This window comes from Chiloscyllium punctatum, unplaced genomic scaffold (assembly GCF_047496795.1).
Source record: "Chiloscyllium punctatum isolate Juve2018m unplaced genomic scaffold, sChiPun1.3 scaffold_734, whole genome shotgun sequence".
In the NCBI taxonomy this organism is placed as follows: Eukaryota; Metazoa; Chordata; class Chondrichthyes; order Orectolobiformes; family Hemiscylliidae; genus Chiloscyllium; species Chiloscyllium punctatum.
This window is the reverse complement of record NW_027310468.1, coordinates 12,501-22,500: the sequence shown is the minus strand read 5'-3', so window position 1 is coordinate 22,500 and position 10,000 is coordinate 12,501.

Here is a 10,000-nt window from a genome sequence, read left to right as displayed (position 1 = left end):
AGAATTTTTTCGGGTCGGTACAAATCAGTAACCACTGACACTTAGAATATTTTCGGGTTGGTATAAATCAGTAACCACCGACACTTAGAATATTTTCGAGTTGGTATAAATCAGTAACCACTGACACTTAGAATTTTTTCGAGTTGGTATAAATCAGTAACCACTGACACTTAGAATATTTTCGGGTTGGTATAAATCAGTAACCACCGACACTTAGAATATTTTCGAGTTGGTATAAATCAGTAACCACTGACACTTAGAATTTTTTCGAGTTGGTATAAATCAGTAACCACTGACACTTAGAATATTTTCGACTTGGTATAAATCAGTAACCACTGACACTTAGAATATTTTCGGGTTGGTATAAATCAGTAACCACCGACACTTAGAATATTTTCGAGTTGGTATAAATCAGTAACCACCGACACTTAGAATTTTTTCGAGTTGGTATAAATCAGTAACCACTGACACTTAGAATTTTTTCGGGTTGGTATAAATCAGTAACCACCGACACTTAGAATATTTTCGAGTTGGTATAAATCAGTAACCACTGACACTTAGAATTTTTTCGGGTCGGTATAAATCAGTAACCACTGACACTTAGAATTTTTTCGAGTTGGTATAAATCAGTAACCACTGACACTTAGAATATTTTCGGGTTGGTATAAATCAGTAACCACTGACACTTAGAATTTTTTCGACTTGGTATAAATCAGTAACCACTGACACTTAGAATTTTTTCGGGTTGGTATAAATCAGTAACCACTGACACTTAGAATATTTTCGGGTCGGTACAAATCAGTAACCACTGACACTTAGAATATTTTCGGGTTGGTATAAATCAGTAACCACTGACACTTAGAATTTTTTCGAGTTGGTATAAATCAGTAACCACTGACACTTAGAATTTTTTCGGGTTGGTATAAATCAGTAACCACCGACACTTAGAATATTTTCGGGTTGGTATAAATCAGTAACCACCGACACTTAGAATTTTTTCGTCTCAGTAGAAATCAGTAACCAAGCGCATTTTTGAATTGGTTACTGATTTCTCCGTTCGAGTTGCGGCTGCGGTTGGCTTCAAATAGTGGTGGGGGCTTAATTATCGCCGAGGGGAGCATGTCCCGGTGGTGTGGCCGAGGATGGAGTGCCTTTTGAAGGGGGTGTTTCTGAATTTGGACCCTTTTTGAGTTGCATGGCCGGATGGGTGTGGTTTTGAAGGGTGTGTCTGTCTGGAGTGGCACCGGCGTTGGTGTGAGGCTGAGGGTGGGCGTTCGGTTCCTGGTTAGGGATAGGGAAAGGGTGAGACTTAGCTTTAGTGCTCGTGCCCCCGATTTTGGTAATGTTTGACGTCAATTTTCCAAGGAGGCGAATGCAAGGCTTCAGAGGGACTTTGAGTGTTCGGGGGCGGGGTAGCTCAGCCGGATTTGCCCCGGCGGTTCTGCGGACGGTGTTGACTTCGAGGGCGGACCGGCCCCCGTGTTCAGTCCGAATATCGTGCATTGTTAACGGCGGGAAGTGTTCCAAAAGGGAATGGGATTGAATGTGACTGCTGAAGCCGACTTTGAGACCTGTAACGCGGGTAGCTCAGCCGGATTTGACCCGGCGGTTCTGGCGACGGTCTCGCCTTCGAGGGGGGAGCGCCCCGCGTGTTCAGGCCGAATTTTGTGCATTTCCATCGGCGGGAAGAGGTCCAAACGGGAATGGGATTGAATGTGACTGCTGAAGCCGACATTGAGACCTCTAACGCGGGTAGCTCGGCAGGATTTGACCCGGCGGTTCTGCCGAAGGTCTCACCTTCGAGGGGGGAGCGTCCCGCGTGTTCAGGCCGAATATCGTGCATTGTTAACGGCGGGAAGTGTTCCAAAAGGGAATGGGATTGAATGTGACTGCTGAAGCCGACATTGAGACCTCTAACGCGGGTAGCTCGGCCGGATTTGACCCGGCGGTTCTGGCGACGGTCTCGCCTTCGAGGGGGGAGCGTCCCGCGTGTTCAGGCCGAATTTTGTGCATTTCCATCGGCGGGAAGAGGTCCAAACGGGAATGGGATTGAATGTGACTGCTGAAGCCGACATTGAGACCTCTAACGCGGGTAGCTCGGCAGGATTTGACCCGGCGGTTCTGCCGAAGGTCTCACCTTCGAGGGGGGAGCGCCCACCGTGTACAGGCCGATTTTCATGCATTTCCAACCGTGGGAAGGGGGCCGAAAGGGGATGGGGGTGAATGTGACTGCTCAACCCGACTTTGAGGCATCTAACCCGGGTAGCTCAGCCGGGTTTGACCCGGCGGTTCTGCCGACGGCCTCGCCTTCGAGGGGGGAGCGTCCCCCGTGTACAGGCCGATTTTCATGCATTTCGAACCGTGGGAAGTGGCCCAAAAGGGGATGGGAGTGAATGTGACTGCTCAACCCGACTTTGGCGCTTCCGAGCCGGGTAGCTCAGCCGGGTTTGACCCGGCGGTTCTGCCGACGGTCTCGTCTTCGAGGCGGGTGCCTCCCCCGTGTACAGGCCGATTTTCATGCATTTCGTACCGTGGGAAGTGGTCCAAAAGGGAATGGGGGTGGACGTGACTGCTCATACCGACATCGAGACTTGTAAGCCGTGTAGCTCGGCCGGGTTTGATCCGGCGGGTCTGCCGACGGTCTCGTCTTCGAGAGGGGGGCCTCCCCCGTGTACAGGCCGATTTTCGTGCATTTCCAACGGTGGGAAGAGGTTCATAAGGGGATGGGGGTGAATGTGACTGCTCAACCCGACTCTGAGGCTTCTAACCCGGGTAGCTCGGCCGGGTTTGACCCGGCGGTTCTGCCGTCGGTCTCGCCTTCGAGAGGGGCGCCTCCCCCGTGTACAGGCCGATTTTCGTGCATTTCCAACGGTGGGAAGAGGTTCAAAAGGGGATGGGGGTGAATGTGACTGCTCAACCCGACTCTGAGGCTTCTAACCCGGGTAGCCCGGCCGGGTTTGACCCGGCGGTTCTGCCGTCGGTCTCGCCTTCGAGGGCGGAGCCTCCCCCGTGTACAGGCCGATTTTCGTGCATTTCAAACCGTGGGAAGCGGTCCAAAAGGGGATGGGAGTGAATGTGACTGCTCATACCGACCTTGGCGCTTCCGACCCGGGTAGCTCAGCCGGGTTTGACCCGGCGGTTCTGCCGACGGTCTCGCCTTCGAGGGGGGAGCGTCCCCCGTGTTCAGGCCGAATTTTGTGCATTTCGAACCGTGGGAAGTTGCCCAAAAGTCGATGGGAGTGAATGTGACTGCTCAACCCGACTTTGGCGCTTCCGAGCCGGGTAGCTCAGCCGGGTTTGACCCGGCGGTTCTGCCGACGGTCTCGTCTTCGAGGCGGGTGCCTCCCCCGTGTACAGGCCGATTTTCATGCATTTCGTACCGTGGGAAGTGGTCCAAAAGGGAATAGGGGTGGACGTGACTGCTCATACCGACATTGAGACTTGTAAGCCGTGTAGCTCGGCCGGGTTTGATCCGGCGGGTCTGCCGACGGTCTCGTCTTCGAGGCGGGTGCCTCCCCCGTGTACAGGCCGATTTTCGTGCATTTCGAACCGTGGGAAGTGGTCCAAAAGGGGATGGGGGTGGACGTGACTGCTCAACCCGACTTTGAGGCTTCTAACCCGGGTAGCTCGGCCGGGTTTGACCCGTCGATTCTGCCGATGGTCTCGTTTTGGAGGGGGGAGCCTCCCCCGTGTTCAGTCCGATTTTCGTGCATTTCGAACCGTGGGAAGTGGCCCAAAAGGGGATGGGAGTGAATGTGACTGCTCATACCGACTTTGGCGCTTCCGAGCCTGGTAGCTCAGCCGGGTTTGATCCGGCGGTTCTGCCGACGGTCTCGTCTTCGAGGCGGCTCCCTCCCCCGTGTACAGGCCGATTTTCATGCATTTGCAACGGTGGGAAGTTGCCCAAAAGGGGATGGGAGTGAATGTGACTGCTCAACCCGACTTTGGCGCTTCCGAGCCTGGTAGCTCAGCCGGGTTTGAACCGGCGGTTCTGCCGACGGTCTCGTCTTCGAGGCGGCTCCCTCCCCCGTGTACAGGCCGATTTTCGTGCATTTCGAACCGTGGGAAGTGGTCCAAAAGGGAATGGGGGTGGACGTGACTGCTCAACCCGACTCTGAGGCTTCTAACCCGGGTAGCTCGGCCGGGTTTGATCCGGCGGTTCTGCCGACGGTCTCGTCTTCGAGGCCGGTGCCTCCCCCGTGTACAGGCCGATTTTCGTGCATTTCCAACGGTGGGAAGTGGTCCAAAAGGGAATGGGGGTGGACGTGTCTGCTCATACCGACTTTGAGACTTGTAAGCCGGGTAGCTCAGCCGGGTTTGTTCCGGCGGTTCTGCCGACGGTCTCGTCATCGAGGGGGGAGCCTCCCCCGTGTCCAGGCCGATTTTCATGCATTTCCAACCGTGGGAAGTGGTCCAAAAGGGAATGGGGGTGAATGTGACTGCTCATACCGACTTTGAGACTTTTAAGCCGGGTAGCTCAGCCGGGTTTGACCCGGCGGTTCTGCCGACGGTCTCGCCTTCGAGGGGGGAGCGTCCCCCGTGTTCAGGCCGAATTTTGTGCATTTCGAACCGTGGGAAGTTGCCCAAAAGTCGATGGGAGTGAATGTGACTGCTCAACCCGACTTTGAGACTTGTAAGCCGGGTAGCTCAGCCGGGTTTGACCCGGCGGTTCTGCCGACGGTCTCGTCTTCGAGGCGGGTGCCTCCCCCGTGTACAGGCCGATTTTCATGCATTTCGTACCGTGGGAAGCGGTCCAAAAGGGGATGGGAGTGAACGTGACTGCTCATACCGACTTTGGCGCTTCCGAGCCGGGTAGCTCAGCCGGGTTTGACCCGGCGGGTCTGCCGACGGTCTCGCCTTCGAGGGGGGAGCGTCCCCCGTGTTCAGGCCGAATCTTGTGCATTTCGAACCGTGGGAAGTTGCCCAAAAGTCGATGGGAGTGAATGTGACTGCTCAACCCGACTTTGAGACTTGTAAGCCGGGTAGCTCAGCCGGGTTTGACCCGGCGGTTCTGCCGACGGTCTCGTCTTCGAGGCCGGTGCCTCCCCCGTGTACAGGCCGATTTTCGTGCATTTCCAACGGTGGGAAGTGGTCCAAAAGGGAATGGGGGTGGACGTGTCTGCTCATACCGACTTTGAGACTTGTAAGCCGGGTAGCTCAGCCGGGTTTGTTCCGGCGGTTCTGCCGACGGTCTCGTCATCGAGGGGGGAGCCTCCCCCGTGTCCAGGCCGATTTTCATGCATTTCCAACCGTGGGAAGTGGTCCAAAAGGGAATGGGGGTGAATGTGACTGCTCATACCGACTTTGAGACTTTTAAGCCGGGTAGCTCGGCCGGGTTTGACCCGGCGGTTCTGCCGACGGTCTCGTCTTCGAGGCGGGTGCCTCCCCCGTGTACAGGCCGATTTTCGTGCATTTCGAACCGTGGGAAGTGGTCTAAAAGTCGATGGGAGTGAACGTGACTGCTCAACCCGACTTTGAGACTTGTAAGCCGGGTAGCTCAGCCAGGTTTGACCCGGCGGTTCTGCCGACGGTCTCGCCTTCGAGGGCGGACCCTCCCCCGTGTACAGGCCGGTTTTCGTGCATTTCGAACCGTGGGAAGTGATCCAAAAGGGAATGGGGGTGAACGTGACTGCCCAACCCGGCTTTGAGACTTGTAAGCCGGGTAGCTCAGCCGGGTTGGACCCGGCGGTTCTGCCGACGGTCTCGACTTCGAGGCGGGTGCCTCCCCCGTGTACAGGCCGATTTTCATGCATTTGCAACGGTGGGAAGTTGCCCAAAAGTCGATGGGAGTGAATGTGACTGCTCAACCCGACTTCGAGACTTGTAAGCCGGGTAGCTCAGCCGGGTTTGACCCGGCGGTTCTGCCGACGGTCTCGCCTTCGAGGGGGGAGCCTCCCCCGTGTACAGGCCGATTTTCGTGCATTTCCAACGGTGGGAACAGGTTCAAAAGGGGATGGGAGTGATTGTGACTGCTCAACCCGACTCTAGGGCTTCTAACCCGGGTAGCCCGGCCGGGTTTGACCCGGCGGTTCTGCCGACGGTCTCGTCTTCGAGGCGGGTGCCTCCCCCGTATACAGGCCGATTTTCATGCATTTCGAACCGTGGGAAGTGGTCCAAAAGGGAATGGGGGTGGACGTGTCTGCTCATACCGACTTTGAGACTTGTAAGCCGGGTAGCTCAGCCGGGTTTGATCCGGCGGTTCTGCCGACGGTCTCGCCTTCGAGGGGGGAGCCTCCCCCGTGTTCAGTCCGATTTCCATGCATTTCCAACCGTGGGAAGTTGCCCAAAAGGGGATGGGAGTGAATGTGACTGCTCAACCCGACTTTGGCGCTTCCGAGCCGGGTAGCTCAGCCGGGTTTGACCCGGCGGTTCTGCCGACGGTCTCGTCTTCGAGGCGGGTGCCTCCCCCGTATACAGGCCGATTTTCATGCATTTCGAACCGTGGGAAGTGGTCCAAAAGGGAATGGGGGTGGACGTGTCTGCTCATACCGACTTTGAGACTTGTAAGCCGGGTAGCTCAGCCGGGTTTGATCCGGCGGTTCTGCCGACGGTCTCGCCTTCGAGGGGGGAGCCTCCCCCGTGTTCAGTCCGATTTCCATGCATTTCCAACCGTGGGAAGTTGCCCAAAAGGGGATGGGAGTGAATGTGACTGCTCAACCCGACTTTGGCGCTTCCGAGCCGGGTAGCTCAGCCGGGTTTGACCCGGCGGTTCTGCCGACGGTCTCGTCTTCGAGGCGGGTGCCTCCCCCGTGTACAGGCCGATTTTCATGCATTTGGAACCGTGGGAAGTGGTCCAAAAGGGAATGGGGGTGGACGTGACTGCTCATACCGACTTTGAGACTTGTAAGCCGGGTAGCTCAGCCGGGTTTGACCCGGCGGTTCTGCCGACGGTCTCGCCTTCGAGGGGGGAGCCTCCCCCGTGTTCAGTCCGATTTTCGTGCATTTCCCACGGTGGGAAATGGTATCTTTCATTACGGGGACAAGGGTCTGAAGCGGTGAAGTCAGTAACCGGCATAGTTAAGGAAAGGGTTCGAATTTTCTCAACAGTACGAAAAAAGTGAGCAGGGAAGCTAGAGAAGGTGTCAGTGAGTCCCAAACGAGTGAACCGCAAAACTTAGGGAAATGCCCGAAAGCGTTTTAAAGGGTGAAATCGGGAACGAGGAAATGATCGGAAAGTGCCTGAAAGTGCTAAATGAGTAAACAGAAAAACGATGAAAAATGTTTGAAAAGAAGAAGTGAGTAACCAGGAAAACTTAGAAAAATGTTCAAAACGAAGAAATCAGTAACCAGGAAAACTTAGAAAAATGATCAAAAAGAAGAAATGAGTAACCAGGAAAACTTAGAAAAATGTTTAAAAAGAAGAAATCAGTAACCAGGAAAACTTAGGAAAATGTTTAAAAAGAAGAAATCAGTAACCAGAAAAACTGCGAAAAATGTTTAAAAAGAAGAAATGAGTAACCAGAAAAACTTAGAAAAATGTTTAAAAAGAAGAAATCAGTAACCAGGAAAACTTAGAAAAATGTTTAAAAAGAAGAAATCAGTAACCAGGAAAACTTAGAAAAATGTTTAAAAAGAAGAAATCAGTAACCAGGAAAACTTAGAAAAATGTTATAAAAGAAGAAGTGAGTAACCAGAAAAACTTAGAAAAATGTTTAAAAAGAAGAAATCAGTAACCAGAAAAACTGCGAAAAATGTTTAAAAAGAAGAAATCAGTAACCAGACAAACTGCGAAAAATGTTTAAAAAGAAGAAATCAGTAACCAGGAAAACTTAGAAAAATGTTATAAAAGAAGAAGTGAGTAACCAGAAAAACTTAGAAAAATGTTTAAAAAGAAGAAATCAGTAACCAGAAAAACTGCGAAAAATGTTTAAAAAGAAGAAATCAGTAACCAGACAAACTGCGAAAAATGTTTAAAAAGAAGAAATCAGTAACCAGGAAAACTTAGAAAAATGTTTAAAAAGAAGAAGTGAGTAACCAGAAAAACTTAGAAAAATGTTTAAAAAGAAGAAATCAGTAACCAGAAAAACTGCGAAAAATGTTTAAAAAGAAGAAATCAGTAACCAGGAAAACTTAGAAAAATGTTTAAAAAGAAGAAATCAGTAACCAGAAAAACTGCGAAAAATGTTTAAAAAGAAGAAATCAGTAACCAGAAAAACTTAGAAAAATGTTTAAAAAGAAGAAGTGAGTAACCAGAAAAACTTAGAAAAATGTTTAAAAAGAAGAAATCAGTAACCAGAAAAACGGCGAAAAATGTTTAAAAAGAAGAAATCAGTAACCAGACAAACTGCGAAAAATGTTTAAAAAGAAGAAATCAGTAACCAGAAAAACTTAGAAAAATGTTTAAAAAGAAGAAATCAGTAACCAGAAAAACTTAGAAAAATGTTTCAAAAGAAGAAGTGAGTAACCAGAAAAACTTAGAAAAATGTTTAAAAAGAAGAAGTGAGTAACCAGAAAAACTTAGAAAAATGTTTAAAAAGAAGAAATCAGTAACCAGAAAAACTTAGAAAAATGTTTAAAAAGAAGAAATCAGTAACCAGAAAAACTGCGAAAAATGTTTAAAAAGAAGAAATCAGTAACCAGGAAAACTTAGAAAAATGTTTAAAAAGAAGAAATGAGTAACCAGGAAAACTTAGAAAAATGTTTAAAAAGAAGAAATGAGTAACCAGGAAAACTTAGAAAAATGTTTAAAAAGAAGAAATCAGTAACCAGAAAAACTTAGAAAAATGTTTAAAAAGAAGAAATCAGTAACCAGAAAAACGGCGAAAAATGTTTAAAAAGAAGAAATGAGTAACCAGAAAAACTTAGAAAAATGTTTAAAAAGAAGAAATCAGTAACCAGAAAAACGGCGAAAAATGTTTAAAAAGAAGAAATCAGTAACCAGAAAAACTTAGAAAAATGTTTAAAAAGAAGAAGTGAGTAACCAGAAAAACTTAGAAAAATGTTTAAAAAGAAGAAATGAGTAACCAGAAAAACTTAGAAAAATGTTTAAAAAGAAGAAATCAGTAACCAGAAAAACTTAGAAAAATGTTTAAAAAGAAGAAATGAGTAACCAGAAAAACTTAGAAAAATGTTTAAAAAGAAGAAATCAGTAACCAGAAAAACGGCGAAAAATGTTTAAAAAGAAGAAATCAGTAACCAGAAAAACGGCGAAAAATGTTTAAAAAGAAGAAATCAGTAACCAGACAAACTGCGAAAAATGTTTAAAAAGAAGAAATCAGTAACCAGAAAAACTTAGAAAAATGTTTAAAAAGAAGAAATCAGTAACCAGGAAAACTTGGAAAAAAACACTTAGAAAAATTTTCAGCAAAGTGTGAAAAATATTCTAAGTGTCAGCGGAGGAAAATGCTGCAGCATCGGGAAAGATTCGCAAACTTACACCGAACATGTGCTCCGAAGTGCCGGAGGAATTGGGTGAATTGAGCCCGGCAAATGGCCAGCTGTCGTTTTGTGCCTGCAGCCCGAAAACTTTAACTTTGTCTGTCGCGGAAGTCCGGACCGAGAAAAATCCAAACGGTTTTGACCGGACCGAGTTCCAGACCGATGCAGTCAAATTTGGAATTCAGACCCATTCAGTGCCACTTGTAGTTTTTCCGCAGTGAGGTTGGCGGGGTACCCGGAGATATATGGGAACACGATTTTTAGAACAAAATGGCGGCGCGGGACCGTTCTGAAAGGCATCCGAAAAACGGTTCCACGGGCATAGCACTTTAATGACAGGTATGAGTGCATGCCGGAGAGCTCTTGGAAGTCGAATTTTTGACACTTTGTCAATTTTTTGACAGATTTGACAAACTCTTTCTGTCTGTTCTAAGAGTCAGTCAGAGACTTGTGCGGCGGTCTTTTGACACTATTGGAGGGCGGGCAAACCCCACGTTGACTCCGGCCGTCCCTCCACAGGCGCTCGTGTCCAAAATGAAGGCGAGAGACGCGAGTGGCCTGGTTCCCTTGGGTGTTGCCAAGAAGGCTGCGGGCTGACCGTTGCCTGAGCACTCCCTAAAGC